Genomic DNA, 17,803 nt, shown 5'->3' with positions numbered 1-17,803 from the left:
GCACCTTCTCTGTGCCTGGGAAGCAGAAGTGTTCACATTGCTTCGCAGAATCGCTTTTGTGCAGAAAACACTAACACTTGTTCAGAAGGAAAGAAAGCACAGAGCCCCAGATTTTATGTTGTCCTGGAGAGCTTGCAGAGCACTGGGGAAAGGCAGGCAGAGAATTCCCTGCTAGCACCTTCTCTGTGCCTGGGAAGCAGAAGTGTTCACATTGCTTCGCAAGAATCGCTTTTGTGCAGAAAACAGTAACACTTGTTCAGAACGAAAGAAAGCACAGAGCCCCAGATTTTATGTTGTACTGGAGAGCTTGCAGAGCACTGGGGAAAGGCAGGCAGAGAATTCCTTGCTAGCACCTTCTCTGTGCCTGGGAAGCAGAAGTGTTCACATTGCTTCGCAGAATCGCTTTTGTGCAGAAAACACTAACACTTGTTCAGAAGGAAAGAAAGCACAGAGCCCCAGATTTTATGTTGTCCTGGAGAGCTTGCAGAGCACTGGGGAAAGGCAGGCAGAGAATTCCCTGATAGCACCTTCTCTGTGCCTGTTCACATTGCTTCGCAGAATCGCTTTTGTGCAGAAAACAGTAACACTTGTTCAGAAGGAAAGAAAGCACAGAGCCCCAGATTCTATGTTGTCCTCGAGAGCTTGCAGAGCACTGGGGAAAGGCAGGCAGAGAATTCCTTGCTAGCACCTTCTCTGTGCCTGGGAAGCAGAAGTGTTCACATTGCTTCGCAGAATCGCTTTTGTGCAGAAAACAGTAACACTTGTTCAGAAGGAAAGAAAGCACAGAGCCCCAGATTTTATGTTGTCCTGGAGAGCTTGCAGAGCACTGGGGAAAGGCAGGCAGAGAATTCCTTGCTAGCACCTTCTCTGTGCCTGTTCACATTGCTTCGCAGAATCGCTTTTGTGCAGAAAACAGTAACACTTGTTCAGAACGAAAGAAAGCACAGAGCCCCAGATTTTATGTTGTCCTGGAGAGCTTGCAGAGCACTGGGGAAAGGCAGGCAGAGAATTCCTTCCTAGCACCTTCTCTGTGCCTGGGAAGCAGAAGTGTTCACATTGCTTCGCAGAATCGCTTTTGTGCAGAAAACAGTAACACTTGTTCAGAAGGAAAGAAAGCACAGAGCCCCAGATTCTATGTTGTCCTGGAGAGCTTGCAGAGCACTGGGGAAAGGCAGGCAGAGAATTCCTTGCTAGCACCTTCTCTGTGCCTGGGAAGCAGAAGTGTTCACATTGCTTCGCAAGAATCGCTTTTGTGCAGAAAACACTAACACTTGTTCAGAAGGAAAGAAAGCACAGAGCCCCAGATTTTATGTTGTCCTGGAGAGCTTGCAGAGCACTGGGGAAAGGCAGGCAGAGAATTCCCTGCTAGCACCTTCTCTGTGCCTGTTCACATTGCTTCGCAGAATCGCTTTTGTGCAGAAAACAGTAACACTTGTTCAGAACGAAAGAAAGCACAGATCCCCAGATTTTATGTTGTCCTGGAGAGCTTGCAGAGCACTGGGGAAAGGCAGGCAGAGAATTCCCTGATAGCACCTTCTCTGTGCCTGTTCACATTGCTTCGCAGAATCGCTTTTGTGCAGAAAACAGTAACACTTGTTCAGAACGAAAGAAAGCACAGAGCCCCAGATTTGCTGTTGTCCTGGAGAGCTTGCAGAGCACTGGGGAAAGGCAGGCAGAGAATTCCCTGCTAGCACCTTCTCTGTGCCTGGGAAGCAGAAGTGTTCACATTGCTTCGCAGAATCGCTTTTGTGCAGAAAACACTAACACTTGTTCAGAAGGAAAGAAAGCACAGAGCCCCAGATTTTATGTTGTCCTGGAGAGCTTGCAGAGCACTGGGGAAAGGCAGGCAGAGAATTCCCTGATAGCACCTTCTCTGTGCCTGTTTACATTGCTTCGCAGAATCGCTTTTGTGCCGAAAACATTAACACTTGTTCAGAAGGAAAGAAAGCACAGAGCCCCAGATTCTATGTTGTCCTGGAGAGCTTGCAGAGCACTGGGGAAAGGCAGGCAGAGAATTCCCTGCTAGCACCTTCTCTGTGCCTGGGAAGCAGAAGTGTTCACATTGCTTCGCAGAATCGCTTTTGTGCAGAAAACAGTAACACTTGTTCAGAAGGAAAGAAAGCACAGAGCCCCAGATTTTATGTTGTCCTGGAGAGCTTGCAGAGCACTGGGGAAAGGCAGGCAGAGAATTCCCTGATAGCACCTTCTCTGTGCCTGTTCACATTGCTTCGCAGAATCGCTTTTGTGCAGAAAACAGTAACACTTGTTCAGAAGGAAAGAAAGCACAGAGCCCCAGATTTTATGTTGTCCTGGAGAGCTTGCAGAGCACTGGGGAAAAGCAGGCAGAGAATTCCTTGCTAGCACCTTCTCTGTGCCTGGGAAGCAGAAGTGTTCACATTGCTTCGCAGAATCGCTTTTGTGCAGAAAACAGTAACACTTGTTCAGAAGGAAAGAAAGCACAGAGCCCCAGATTTTATGTTGTCCTGGAGAGCTTGCAGAGCACTGGGGAAAGGCAGGCAGAGAATTCCCTGCTAGCACCTTCTCTGTGCCTGTTCACATTGCTTCGCAGAATCGCTTTTGTGCAGAAAACAGTAACACTTGTTCAGAAGGAAAGAAAGCACAGAGCCCCAGATTTGATGTTGTCCTGGAGAGCTTGCAGAGCACTGGGGAAAGGCAGGCAGAGAATTCCTTGCTAGCACCTTCTCTGTGCCTGGGAAGCAGAAGTGTTCACATTGCTTCGCAGAATCGCTTTTGTGCAGAAAACAGTAACACTTGTTCAGAAGGAAAGAAAGCACAGAGCCCCAGATTTTATGTTGTCCTGGAGAGCTTGCAGAGCACTGGAGAAAGGCAGGCAGAGAATTCCCTGATAGCACCTTCTCTGTGCCTGTTCACATTGCTTCGCAGAATCACTTTTGTGCAGAAAACAGTAACACTTGTTCAGAACGAAAGAAAGCACAGAGCCCCAGATTTTATGTTGTCCTGGACAGCTTGCAGAGCACTGGGGAAAGGCAGGCAGAGAATTCCCTGCTAGCACCTTCTCTGTGCCTGTTCACATTGCTTCGCAGAATCGCTTTTGTGCAGAAAACAGTAACACTTGTTCAGAACGAAAGAAAGCACAGAGCCCCAGATTTTATGTTGTCCTGGAGAGCTTGCAGAGCACTGGGGAAAGGCAGGCAGAGAATTCCTTGCTAGCACCTTCTCTGTGCCTGGGAAGCAGAAGTGTTCACATTGCTTCGCAGAATCGCTTTTGTGCAGAAAACACTAACACTTGTTCAGAAGGAAAGAAAGCACAGAGCCCCAGATTTTATGTTGTCCTGGAGAGCTTGCAGAGCACTGGGGAAAGGCAGGCAGAGAATTCCTTGCTAGCACCTTCTCTGTGCCTGTTCACATTGCTTCGCAGAATCGCTTTTGTGCAGAAAACATTAACACTTGTTCAGAAGGAAAGAATGCACAGAGCCCCAGATTCTATGTTGTCCTGGAGAGCTTGCAGAGCACTGGGGAAAGGCAGGCAGAGAATTCCCTGCTAGCACCTTCTCTGTGCCTGGGAAGCAGAAGTGTTCACATTGCTTCGCAGAATCGCTTTTGTGCAGAAAACAGTAACACTTGTTCAGAAGGAAAGAAAGCACAGAGCCCCAGATTTTATGTTGTCCTGGAGAGCTTGCAGAGCACTGGGGAAAAGCAGGCAGAGAATTCCCTGATAGCACCTTCTCTGTGCCTGTTCACATTGCTTCGCAGAATCGCTTTTGTGCAGAAAACAGTAACACTTGTTCAGAAGGAAAGAAAGCACAGAGCCCCAGATTTTATGTTGTCCTGGAGAGCTTGCAGAGCACTGGGGAAAGGCAGGCAGAGAATTCCCTGATAGCACCTTCTCTGTGCCTGTTCACATTGCTTCGCAGAATCGCTTTTGTGCAGAAAACAGTAACACTTGTTCAGAACGAAAGAAAGCACAGAGCCCCAGATTTTATGTTGTCCTGGAGAGCTTGCAGAGCACTGGGGAAAGGCAGGCAGAGAATTCCCTGCTAGCACCTTCTCTGTGCCTGGGAAGCAGAAGTGTTCACATTGCTTCGCAGAATCGCTTTTGTGCAGAAAACAGTAACACTTGTTCAGAAGCAAAGAAAGCACAGAGCCCCAGATTTTATGTTGTCCTGGAGAGCTTGCAGAGCACTGGGGAAAGGCAGGCAGAGAATTCCCTGATAGCACCTTCTCTGTGCCTGGGAAGCAGAAGTGTTCACATTGTTTCGCAGAATCGCTTTTGTGCAGAAAACACTAACACTTGTTCAGAACGAAAGAAAGCACAGAGCCCCAGATTCTATGTTGTCCTCGAGAGCTTGCAGAGCACTGGGGAAAGACAGGCAGAGAATTCCCTGATAGCACCTTCTCTGTGCCTGTTCACATTGCTTCGCAGAATCGCTTTTGTGCAGAAAACAGTAACACTTGTTCAGAACGAAAGAAAGCACAGAGCCCCAGATTTTATGTTGTCCTCGAGAACTTGCAGAGCACTGGGGAAAGGCAGGCAGAGAATTCCTTCCTAGCACCTTCTCTGTGCCTGGGAAGCAGAAGTGTTCACATTGCTTCGCAGAATCGCTTTTGTGCAGAAAACAGTAACACTTGTTCAGAACGAAAGAAAGCACAGAGCCCCAGATTCTATGTTGTCCTGGAGAGCTTGCAGAGCACTGGGGAAAGGCAGGCAGAGAATTCCCTGCTAGCACCTTCTCTGTGCCTGGGAAGCAGAAGTGTTCACATTGCTTCGCAGAATCGCTTTTGTGCAGAAAACAGTAACACTTGTTCAGAAGGAAAGAAAGCACAGAGCCCCAGATTTTATGTTGTCCTGGAGAGCTTGCAGAGCACTGGGGAAAAGCAGGCAGAGAATTCCCTGATAGCACCTTCTCTGTGCCTGTTCACATTGCTTCGCAGAATCGCTTTTGTGCAGAAAACAGTAACACTTGTTCAGAACGAAAGAAAGCACAGAGCCCCAGATTTTATGTTGTCCTGGAGAGCTTGCAGAGCACTGGGGAAAGGCAGGCAGAGAATTCCCTGATAGCACCTTCTCTGTGCCTGGGAAGCAGAAGTGTTCACATTGCTTCGCAGAATCGCTTTTGTGCAGAAAACACTAACACTTGTTCAGAACGAAAGAAAGCACAGAGCCCCAGATTTTATGTTGTCCTGGAGAGCTTGCAGAGCACTGGGGAAAGGCAGGCAGAGAATTCCCTGATAGCACCTTCTCTGTGCCTGGGAAGCAGAAGTGTTCACATTGTTTCGCAGAATCGCTTTTGTGCAGAAAACACTAACACTTGTTCAGAACGAAAGAAAGCACAGAGCCCCAGATTCTATGTTGTCCTCGAGAGCTTGCAGAGCACTGGGGAAAGACAGGCAGAGAATTCCTTCCTAGCACCTTCTCTGTGCCTGGGAAGCAGAAGTGTTCACATTGCTTCGCAGAATCGCTTTTGTGCAGAAAACAGTAACACTTGTTCAGAAGGAAAGAAAGCACAGAGCCCCAGATTCTCTGTTGTCCTGGAGAGCTTGCAGAGCACTGGGGAAAGGCAGGCAGAGAATTCCCTGCTAGCACCTTCTCTGTGCCTGGGAAGCAGAAGTGTTCACATTGCTTCGCAGAATCGCTTTTGTGCAGAAAACAGTAACACTTGTTCAGAAGGAAAGAAAGCACAGAGCCCCAGATTTTATGTTGTCCTGGAGAGCTTGCAGAGCACTGGGGAAAGGCAGGCAGAGAATTCCTTGCTAGCACCTTCTCTGTGCCTGGGAAGCAGTAGTGTTCACATTGCTTCGCAAGAATCGCTTTTGTGCAGAAAACACTAACACTTGTTCAGAACGAAAGAAAGCACAGAGCCCCAGATTTTATGTTGTCCTGGAGAGCTTGCAGAGCACTGGGGAAAGGCAGGCAGAGAATTCCCTGCTAGCACCTTCTCTGTGCCTGTTCACATTGCTTCGCAGAATCGCTTTTGTGCAGAAAACATTAACACTTGTTCAGAACGAAAGAAAGCACAGAGCCCCAGATTTGCTGTTGTCCTGGAGAGCTTGCAGAGCACTGGGGAAAGGCAGGCAGAGAATTCCCTGCTAGCACCTTCTCTGTGCCTGGGAAGCAGAAGTGTTCACATTGCTTCGCAGAATCGCTTTTGTGCAGAAAACAGTAACACTTGTTCAGAAGGAAAGAAAGCACAGAGCCCCAGATTTTATGTTGTCCTGGAGAGCTTGCAGAGCACTGGGGAAAAGCAGGCAGAGAATTCCCTGATAGCACCTTCTCTGTGCCAGTTCACATTGCTTCGCAGAATCGCTTTTGTGCAGAAAACAGTAACACTTGTTCAGAAGGAAAGAAAGCACAGAGCCCCAGATTTTATGTTGTCCTGGAGAGCTTGCAGAGCACTGGAGAAAGGCAGGCAGAGAATTCCCTGATAGCACCTTCTCTGTGCCTGTTCACATTGCTTCGCAGAATCGCTTTTGTGCAGAAAACAGTAACACTTGTTCAGAACGAAAGAAAGCACAGAGCCCCAGATTTTATGTTGTCCTGGAGAGCTTGCAGAGCACTGGGGAAAGGCAGGCAGAGAATTCCCTGCTAGCACCTTCTCTGTGCCTGGGAAGCAGAAGTGTTCACATTGCTTCGCAGAATCGCTTTTGTGCAGAAAACAGTAACACTTGTTCAGAAGGAAAGAAAGCACAGAGCCCCAGATTTTATGTTGTCCTGGAGAGCTTGCAGAGCACTGGGGAAAGGCAGGCAGAGAATTCCCTGCTAGCACCTTCTCTGTGCCTGGGAAGCAGAAGTGTTCACATTGCTTCGCAGAATCGCTTTTGTGCAGAAAACAGTAACACTTGTTCAGAAGGAAAGAAAGCACAGAGCCCCAGATTTTATGTTGTCCTGGAGAGCTTGCAGAGCACTGGGGAAAGGCAGGCAGAGAATTCCCTGCTAGCACCTTCTCTGTGCCTGTTCACATTGCTTCGCAGAATCGCTTTTGTGCAGAAAACATTAACACTTGTTCAGAAGGAAAGAAAGCACAGAGCCCCAGATTCTATGTTGTCCTGGAGAGCTTGCAGAGCACTGGGGAAAGGCAGGCAGAGAATTCCCTGCTAGCACCTTCTCTGTGCCTGGGAAGCAGAAGTGTTCACATTGCTTCGCAGAATCGCTTTTGTGCAGAAAACACTAACACTTGTTCAGAAGGAAAGAAAGCACAGAGCCCCAGATTTTATGTTGTCCTGGAGAGCTTGCAGAGCACTGGGGAAAAGCAGGCAGAGAATTCCCTGATAGCACCTTCTCTGTGCCTGTTCACATTGCTTCGCAGAATCGCTTTTGTGCAGAAAACAGTAACACTTGTTCAGAACGAAAGAAAGCACAGAGCCCCAGATTTTATGTTGTCCTGGAGAGCTTGCAGAGCACTGGGGAAAGGCAGGCAGAGAATTCCCTGATAGCACCTTCTCTGTGCCTGTTCACATTGCTTCGCAGAATCGCTTTTGTGCAGAAAACAGTAACACTTGTTCAGAACGAAAGAAAGCACAGAGCCCCAGATTTTATGTTGTCCTGGAGAGCTTGCAGAGCACTGGGGAAAGGCAGGCAGAGAATTCCTTGCTAGCACCTTCTCTGTGCCTGGGAAGCAGAAGTGTTCACATTGCTTCGCAGAATCGCTTTTGTGCAGAAAACAGTAACACTTGTTCAGAAGGAAAGAAAGCACAGAGCCCCAGATTTTATGTTGTCCTGGAGAGCTTGCAGAGCACTGGGGAAAGGCAGGCAGAGAATTCCCTGCTAGCACCTTCTCTGTGCCTGGGAAGCAGAAGTGTTCACATTGCTTCGCAGAATCGCTTTTGTGCAGAAAACACTAACACTTGTTCAGAACGAAAGAAAGCACAGAGCCCCAGATTCTATGTTGTCCTCGAGAGCTTGCAGAGCACTGGGGAAAGGCAGGCAGAGAATTCCTTGCTAGCACCTTCTCTGTGCCTGGGAAGCAGAAGTGTTCACATTGCTTCGCAAAATCGCTTTTGTGCAGAAAACAGTAACACTTGTTCAGAAGGAAAGAAAGCACAGAGCCCCAGATTTTATGTTGTCCTGGAGAGCTTGCAGAGCACTGGGGAAAGGCAGGCAGAGAATTCCCTGATAGCACCTTCTCTGTGCCTGTTCACATTGCTTCGCAGAATCGCTTTTGTGCAGAAAACAGTAACACTTGTTCAGAAGGAAAGAAAGCACAGAGCCCCAGATTTTATGTTGTCCTGGAGAGCTTGCAGAGCAGTGGGGAAAGGCAGGCAGAGAATTCCCTGATAGCACCTTCTCTGTGCCTGTTCACATTGTTTCGCAGAATCGCTTTTGTGCAGAAAACAGTTACACTTGTTCAGAAGGAAAGAAAGCACAGAGCCCCAGATTTTATGTTGTCCTGGAGAGCTTGCAGAGCACTGGGGAAAGGCAGGCAGAGAATTCCTTCCTAGCACCTTCTCTGTGCCTGGGAAGCAGAAGTGTTCACATTGCTTCGCAGAATCGCTTTTGTGCAGAAAACAGTAACACTTGTTCAGAAGGAAAGAAAGCACAGAGCCCCAGATTTTATGTTGTCCTGGAGAGCTTGCAGAGCACTGGGGAAAGGCAGGCAGAGAATTCCTTGCTAGCACCTTCTCTGTGCCTGGGAAGCAGAAGTGTTCACATTGCTTCGCAAGAATCGCTTTTGTGCAGAAAACACTAACAATTGTTCAGAAGGAAAGAAAGCACAGAGCCCCAGATTTTATGTTGTCCTGGAGAGCTTGCAGAGCACTGGGGAAAGGCAGGCAGAGAATTCCCTGCTAGCACCTTCTCTGTGCCTGTTCACATTGCTTCGCAGAATCGCTTTTGTGCAGAAAACAGTAACACTTGTTCAGAAGGAAAGAAAGCACAGAGCCCCAGATTCTATGTTGTCCTGGAGAGCTTGCAGAGCACTGGGGAAAGGCAGGCAGAGAATTCCCTGCTAGCACCTTCTCTGTGCCTGAGAAGCAGAAGTGTTCACATTGCTTCGCAGAATCGCTTTTGTGCAGAAAACAGTAACACTTGTTCAGAAGGAAAGAAAGCACAGAGCCCCAGATTTTATGTTGTCCTGGAGAGCTTGCAGAGCACTGGGGAAAAGCAGGCAGAGAATTCCCTGATAGCACCTTCTCTGTGCCTGTTCACATTGCTTCGCAGAATCGCTTTTGTGCAGAAAACAGTAACACTTGTTCAGAACGAAAGAAAGCACAGAGCCCCAGATTTTATGTTGTCCTGGAGAGCTTGCAGAGCACTGGGGAAAGGCAGGCAGAGAATTCCCTGATAGCACCTTCTCTGTGCCTGGGAAGCAGAAGTGTTCACATTGTTTCGCAGAATCGCTTTTGTGCAGAAAACACTAACACTTGTTCAGAACGAAAGAAAGCACAGAGCCCCAGATTCTATGTTGTCCTCGAGAGCTTGCAGAGCACTGGGGAAAGACAGGCAGAGAATTCCCTGATAGCACCTTCTCTGTGCCTGTTCACATTGCTTCGCAGAATCGCTTTTGTGCAGAAAACAGTAACACTTGTTCAGAACGAAAGAAAGCACAGAGCCCCAGATTTTATGTTGTCCTCGAGAACTTGCAGAGCACTGGGGAAAGGCAGGCAGAGAATTCCTTGCTAGCACCTTCTCTGTGCCTGGGAAGCAGAAGTGTTCACATTGCTTCGCAGAATCGCTTTTGTGCAGAAAACAGTAACACTTGTTCAGAAGGAAAGAAAGCACAGAGCCCCAGATTTTATGTTGTCCTGGAGAGCTTGCAGAGCACTGGGGAAAAGCAGGCAGAGAATTCCCTGATAGCACCTTCTCTGTGCCTGTTCACATTGCTTCGCAGAATCGCTTTTGTGCAGAAAACAGTAACACTTGTTCAGAAGGAAAGAAAGCACAGAGCCCCAGATTTTATGTTGTCCTGGAGAGCTTGCAGAGCACTGGGGAAAGGCAGGCAGAGAATTCCCTGATAGCACCTTCTCTGTGCCTGTTCACATTGTTTCGCAGAATCGCTTTTGTGCAGAAAACAGTTACACTTGTTCAGAAGGAAAGAAAGCACAGAGCCCCAGATTTTATGTTGTCCTGGAGAGCTTGCAGAGCACTGGGGAAAGGCAGGCAGAGAATTCCTTCCTAGCACCTTCTCTGTGCCTGGGAAGCAGAAGTGTTCACATTGCTTCGCAGAATCGCTTTTGTGCAGAAAACAGTAACACTTGTTCAGAAGGAAAGAAAGCACAGAGCCCCAGATTTTATGTTGTCCTGGAGAGCTTGCAGAGCACTGGGGAAAGGCAGGCAGAGAATTCCTTGCTAGCACCTTCTCTGTGCCTGGGAAGCAGAAGTGTTCACATTGCTTCGCAAGAATCGCTTTTGTGCAGAAAACACTAACAATTGTTCAGAACGAAAGAAAGCACAGATCCCCAGATTTTATGTTGTCCTGGAGAGCTTGCAGAGCACTGGGGAAAGGCAGGCAGAGAATTCCCTGATAGCACCTTCTCTGTGCCTGCTCACATTGCTTCGCAGAATCGCTTTTGTGCAGAAAACAGTAACACTTGTTCAGAAGGAAAGAAAGCACAGAGCCCCAGATTTTATGTTGTCCTGGAGAGCTTGCAGAGCACTGGGGAAAGGCAGGCAGAGAATTCCCTGATAGCACCTTCTCTGTGCCTGTTCACATTGCTTCGCAGAATCGCTTTTGTGCAGAAAACAGTAACACTTGTTCAGAAGGAAAGAAAGCACAGAGCCCCAGATTTTATGTTGTCCTGGAGAGCTTGCAGAGCACTGGGGAAAGGCAGGCAGAGAATTCCCTGCTAGCACCTTCTCTGTGCCTGGGAAGCAGAAGTGTTCACATTGCTTCGCAAGAAACGCTTTTGTGCAGAAAACAGTAACACTTGTTCAGAACGAAAGAAAGCACAGAGCCCCAGATTTTATGTTGTACTGGAGAGCTTGCAGAGCACTGGGGAAAGGCAGGCAGAGAATTCCTTGCTAGCACCTTCTCTGTGCCTGGGAAGCAGAAGTGTTCACATTGCTTCGCAGAATCGCTTTTGTGCAGAAAACAGTAACACTTGTTCAGAAGGAAAGAAAGCACAGAGCCCCAGATTTGATGTTGTCCTGGAGAGCTTGCAGAGCACTGGGGAAAGGCAGGCAGAGAATTCCCTGCTAGCACCTTCTCTGTGCCTGTTCACATTGCTTCGCAGAATCGCTTTTGTGCAGAAAACAGTAACACTTGTTCAGAAGGAAAGAAAGCACAGAGCCCCAGATTCTATGTTGTCCTCGAGAGCTTGCAGAGCACTGGGGAAAGGCAGGCAGAGAATTCCTTGCTAGCACCTTCTCTGTGCCTGGGAAGCAGAAGTGTTCACATTGCTTCGCAAGAATCTCTTTTGTGCAGAAAACAGTAACACTTGTTCAGAACGAAAGAAAGCACAGAGCCCCATATTTTATGTTGTCCTGGAGAGCTTGCAGAGCACTGGGGAAAGGCAGGCAGAGAATTCCCTGCTAGCACCTTCTCTGTGCCTGGGAAGCAGAAGTGTTCACATTGTTTCGCAGAATCGCTTTTGTGCAGAAAACACTAACACTTGTTCAGAACGAAAGAAAGCACAGAGCCCCAGATTCTATGTTGTCCTCGAGAGCTTGCAGAGCACTGGGGAAAGGCAGGCAGAGAATTCCCTGCTAGCACCTTCTCTGTGCCTGGGAAGCAGAAGTGTTCACATTGCTTCGCAGAATCGCTTTTGTGCAGAAAACACTAACACTTGTTCAGAAGGAAAGAAAGCACAGAGCCCCAGATTTTATGTTGTCCTGGAGAGCTTGCAGAGCACTGGGGAAAGGCAGGCAGAGAATTCCTTGCTAGCACCTTCTCTGTGCCTGGGAAGCAGAAGTGTTCACATTGCTTCGCAAGAATCGCTTTTGTGCAGAAAACACTAACACTTGTTCAGAAGGAAAGAAAGCACAGAGCCCCAGATTTTATGTTGTCCTGGAGAGCTTGCAGAGCACTGGGGAAAAGCAGGCAGAGAATTCCCTGATAGCACCTTCTCTGTGCCTGTTCACATTGCTTCGCAGAATCGCTTTTGTGCAGAAAACAGTAACACTTGTTCAGAAGGAAAGAAAGCACAGAGCCCCAGATTTTATGTTGTCCTGGAGAGCTTGCAGAGCACTGGGGAAAGGCAGGCAGAGAATTCCCTGATAGCACCTTCTCTGTGCCTGTTCACATTGCTTCGCAGAATCGCTTTTGTGCAGAAAACAGTAACACTTGTTCAGAAGGAAAGAAAGCACAGAGCCCCAGATTTTATGTTGTCCTGGAGAACTTGCAGAGCACTGGGGAAAGGCAGGCAGAGAATTCCTTGCTAGCACCTTCTCTGTGCCTGGGAAGCAGAAGTGTTCACATTGCTTCGCAAGAATCGCTTTTGTGCAGAAAACACTAACACTTGTTCAGAACGAAAGACAGCACAGAGCCCCAGATTTTATGTTGTCCTGGAGAGCTTGCAGAGCACTGGGGAAAGGCAGGCAGAAAATTCCCTGCTAGCACCTTCTCTGTGCCTGTTCACATTGCTTCGCAGAATCGCTTTTGTGCAGAAAACAGTAACACTTGTTCAGAAGGAAAGAAAGCACAGAGCCCCAGATTCTATGTTGTCCTGGAGAGCTTGCAGAGCACTGGGGAAAGGCAGGCAGAGAATTCCCTGCTAGCACCTTCTCTGTGCCTGGGAAGCAGAAGTGTTCACATTGCTTCGCAGAATCGCTTTTGTGCAGAAAACACTAACACTTGTTCAGAAGGAAAGAAAGCACAGAGCCCCAGATTTTATGTTGTCCTGGAGAGCTTGCAGAGCACTGGGGAAAGGCAGGCAGAGAATTCCCTGCTAGCACCTTCTCTGTGCCTGGGAAGCAGAAGTGTTCACATTGTTTCGCAGAATCGCTTTTGTGCAGAAAACACTAACACTTGTTCAGAACGAAAGAAAGCACAGAGCCCCAGATTCTATGTTGTCCTCGAGAGCTTGCAGAGCACTGGGGAAAGGCAGGCAGAGAATTCCCTGCTAGCACCTTCTCTGTGCCTGGGAAGCAGAAGTGTTCACATTGCTTCGCAGAATCGCTTTTGTGCAGAAAACAGTAACACTTGTTCAGAAGGAAAGAAAGCACAGAGCCCCAGATTTTATGTTGTCCTGGAGAGCTTGCAGAGCACTGGGGAAAGGCAGGCAGAGAATTCCTTGCTAGCACCTTCTCTGTGCCTGGGAAGCAGAAGTGTTCACATTGCTTCGCAAGAATCGCTTTTGTGCAGAAAACACTAACACTTGTTCAGAAGGAAAGAAAGCACAGAGCCCCAGATTTTATGTTGTCCTGGAGAGCTTGCAGAGCACTGGGGAAAGGCAGGCAGAGAATTCCCTGCTAGCACCTTCTCTGTGCCTGTTCACATTGCTTCGCAGAATCGCTTTTGTGCAGAAAACAGTAACACTTGTTCAGAACGAAAGAAAGCACAGAGCCCCAGATTTTATGTTGTCCTGGAGAGCTTGCAGAGCACTGGGGAAAGGCAGGCAGAGAATTCCCTGATAGCACCTTCTCTGTGCCTGTTCACATTGCTTCGCAGAATCGCTTTTGTGCAGAAAACACTAACACTTGTTCAGAACGAAAGAAAGCACAGAGCCCCAGATTTTATGTTGTCCTGGAGAGCTTGCAGAGCACTGGGGAAAGGCAGGCAGAGAATTCCTTGCTAGCACCTTCTCTGTGCCTGGGAAGCAGAAGTGTTCACATTGTTTCGCAGAATCGCTTTTGTGCAGAAAACAGTAACACTTGTTCAGAAGGAAAGAAAGCACAGAGCCCCAGATTTTATGTTGTCCTGGAGAGCTTGCAGAGCACTGGGGAAAGGCAGGCAGAGAATTCCCTGCTAGCACCTTCTCTGTGCCTGTTCACATTGCTTCGCAGAATCGCTTTTGTGCAGAAAACAGTAACACTTGTTCAGAAGGAAAGAAATCACAGAGCCCCAGATTTTATGTTGTCCTGGAGAGCTTGCAGAGCACTGGGGAAAGGCAGGCAGAGAATTCCCTGCTAGCACCTTCTCTGTGCCTGGGAAGCAGAAGAGTTCACATTGCTTCGCAGAATCGCTTTTGTGCAGAAAACACTAACACTTGTTCAGAAGGAAAGAAAGCACAGAGCCCCAGATTTTATGTTGTCCTGGAGAGCTTGCAGAGCACTGGGGAAAGGCAGGCAGAGAATTCCCTGATAGCACCTTCTCTGTGCCTGTTTACATTGCTTCGCAGAATCGCTTTTGTGCCGAAAACATTAACACTTGTTCAGAAGGAAAGAAAGCACAGAGCCCCAGATTCTATGTTGTCCTGGAGAGCTTGCAGAGCACTGGGGAAAGGCAGGCAGAGAATTCCCTGCTAGCACCTTCTCTGTGCCTGGGAAGCAGAAGTGTTCACATTGCTTCGCAGAATCGCTTTTGTGCAGAAAACAGTAACACTTGTTCAGAAGGAAAGAAAGCACAGAGCCCCAGATTTTATGTTGTCCTGGAGAGCTTGCAGAGCACTGGGGAAAAGCAGGCAGAGAATTCCCTGATAGCACCTTCTCTGTGCCTGTTCACATTGCTTCGCAGAATCGCTTTTGTGCAGAAAACAGTAACACTTGTTCAGAAGGAAAGAAAGCACAGAGCCCCAGATTTTATGTTGTCCTGGAGAGCTTGCAGAGCACTGGGGAAAGGCAGGCAGAGAATTCCCTGATAGCACCTTCTCTGTGCCTGTTCACATTGCTTCGCAGAATCGCTTTTGTGCAGAAAACAGTAACACTTGTTCAGAACGAAAGAAAGCACAGAGCCCCAGATTTTATGTTGTCCTCGAGAGCTTGCAGAGCACTGGGGAAAGGCAGGCAGAGAATTCCTTGCTAGCACCTTCTCTGTGCCTGGGAAGCAGAAGTGTTCACATTGCTTCGCAAGAATCGCTTTTGTGCAGAAAACAGTAACACTTGTTCAGAACGAAAGAAAGCACAGATCCCCAGATTTTATGTTGTCCTGGAGAGCTTGCAGAGCACTGGGGAAAGGCAGGCAGAGAATTCCCTGATAGCACCTTCTCTGTGCCTGCTCACATTGCTTCGCAGAATCGCTTTTGTGCAGAAAACAGTAACACTTGTTCAGAACGAAAGAAAGCACAGAGCCCCAGATTTTATGTTGTCCTGGAGAGCTTGCAGAGCACTGGGGAAAGGCAGGCAGAGAATTCCCTGCTAGCACCTTCTCTGTGCCTGGGAAGCAGAAGTGTTCACATTGCTTCGCAAGAATCGCTTTTGTGCAGAAAACAGTAACACTTGTTCAGAACGAAAGAAAGCACAGAGCCCCAGATTCTCTGTTGTCCTCGAGAGCTTGCAGAGCACTGGGGAAAGGCAGGCAGAGAATTCCCTGCTAGCACCTTCTCTGTGCCTGGGAAGCAGAAGTGTTCACATTGCTTCGCAGAATCGCTTTTGTGCAGAAAACAGTAACACTTGTTCAGAAGGAAAGAAAGCACAGAGCCCCAGATTTTATGTTGTCCTGGAGAGCTTGCAGACCACTGGTGAAAAGCAGGCAGAGAATTCCCTGATAGCACCTTCTCTGTGCCTGTTCACATTGCTTCGCAGAATCGCTTTTGTGCAGAAAACACTAACACTTGTTCAGAAGGAAAGAAAGCACAGAGCCCCAGATTTTATGTTGTCCTGGAGAGCTTGCAGAGCACTGGGGAAAGGCAGGCAGAGAATTCCCTGATAGCACCTTCTCTGTGCCTGTTCACATTGCTTCGCAGAATCGCTTTTGTGCAGAAAACAGTAACACTTGTTCAGAACGAAAGAAAGCACAGAGCCCCAGATTTTATGTTGTCCTCGAGAGCTTGCAGAGCACTGGGGAAAGGCAGGCAGAGAATTCCTTGCTAGCACCTTCTCTGTGCCTGGGAAGCAGAAGTGTTCACATTGCTTCGCAAGAATCGCTTTTGTGCAGAAAACAGTAACACTTGTTCAGAACGAAAGAAAGCACAGAGCCCCAGATTTTATGTTGTCCTGGAGAGCTTGCAGAGCACTGGGGAAAGGCAGGCAGAGAATTCCCTGCTAGCACCTTCTCTGTGCCTGGGAAGCAGAAGTGTTCACATTGTTTCGCAGAATCGCTTTTGTGCAGAAAACACTAACACTTGTTCAGAACGAAAGAAAGCACAGAGCCCCAGATTCTATGTTGTCCTCGAGAGCTTGCAGAGCACTGGGGAAAGGCAGGCAGAGAATTCCCTGCTAGCACCTTCTCTGTGCCTGGGAAGCAGAAGTGTTCACATTGCTTCGCAGAATCGCTTTTGTGCAGAAAACAGTAACACTTGTTCAGAACGAAAGAAAGCACAGAGCCCCAGATTTGCTGTTGTCCTGGAGAGCTTGCAGAGCACTGGGGAAAAGCAGGCAGAGAATTCCCTGATAGCACCTTCTCTGTGCCTGTTCACATTGCTTCGCAGAATCGCTTTTGTGCAGAAAACAATAACACTTGTTCAGAAGGAAAGAAAGCACAGAACCCCAGATTTTATGTTGTCCTGGAGAGCTTGCAGAGCACTGGGGAAAGGCAGGCAGAGAATTCCCTGCTAGCACCTTCTCTGTGCCTGGGAAGCAGAAGTGTTCACATTGCTTCGCAGAATCGCTTTTGTGCAGAAAACAGTAACACTTGTTCAGAAGGAAAGAAAGCACAGAGCCCCAGATTTTATGTTGTCCTGGAGAGCTTGCAGAGCACTGGGGAAAGGCAGGCAGAGAATTCCCTGCTAGCACCTTCTCTGTGCCTGGGAAGCAGAAGTGTTCACATTGCTTCGCAAGAATCGCTTTTGTGCAGAAAACAGTAACACTTGTTCAGAACGAAAGAAAGCACAGAGCCCCAGATTTTATGTTGTCCTGGAGAGCTTGCAGAGCACTGGGGAAAGGCAGGCAGAGAATTCCTTGCTAGCACCTTCTCTGTGCCTGGGAAGCAGAAGTGTTCACATTGCTTCGCAGAATCGCTTTTGTGCAGAAAACAGTAACACTTGTTCAGAACGAAAGAAAGCACAGAGCCCCAGATTCTCTGTTGTCCTCGAGAGCTTGCAGAGCACTGGGGAAAGGCAGGCAGAGAATTCCCTGCTAGCACCTTCTCTGTGCCTGGGAAGCAGAAGTGTTCACATTGCTTCGCAGAATCGCTTTTGTGCAGAAAACAGTAACACTTGTTCAGAAGGAAAGAAAGCACAGAGCCCCATATTTTATGTTGTCCTGGAGAGCTTGCAGAGCACTGGGGAAAAGCAGGCAGAGAATTCCCTGATAGCACCTTCTCTGTGCCTGTTCACATTGCTTCGCAGAATCGCTTTTGTGCAGAAAACACTAACACTTGTTCAGAAGGAAAGAAAGCACAGAACCCCAGATTTTATGTTGTCCTGGAGAGCTTGCAGAGCACTGGGGAAAGGCAGGCAGAGAATTCCCTGCTAGCACCTTCTCTGTGCCTGGGAAGCAGAAGTGTTCACATTGCTTCGCAGAATCGCTTTTGTGCAGAAAACAGTAACACTTGTTCAGAAGGAAAGAAAGCACAGAGCCCCAGATTTTATGTTGTCCTGGAGAGCTTGCAGAGCACTGGGGAAAGGCAGGCAGAGAATTCCCTGATAGCACCTTCTCTGTGCCTGTTCACATTGTTTCGCAGAATCGCTTTTGTTCAGAAAACAGTAACACTTGTTCAGAACGAAAGAAAGCACAGAGCCCCAGATTTTATGTTGTACTGGAGAGCTTGCAGAGCACTGGGGAAAGGCAGGCAGAGAATTCCCTGATAGCACCTTCTCTGTGCCTGTTCACATTGCTTCGCAGAATCGCTTTTGTGCAGAAAACAGTAACACTTGTTCAGAACGAAAGAAAGCACAGAGCCCCAGATTTTAT

The sequence above is a fragment of the Strix aluco genome, chromosome 34 (assembly GCF_031877795.1).
Source record: "Strix aluco isolate bStrAlu1 chromosome 34, bStrAlu1.hap1, whole genome shotgun sequence".
Taxonomy (NCBI): domain Eukaryota; kingdom Metazoa; phylum Chordata; class Aves; order Strigiformes; family Strigidae; genus Strix; species Strix aluco.
The sequence above is the reverse complement of the archived record's forward strand: the minus strand, read 5'-3'. Positions refer to the sequence as shown.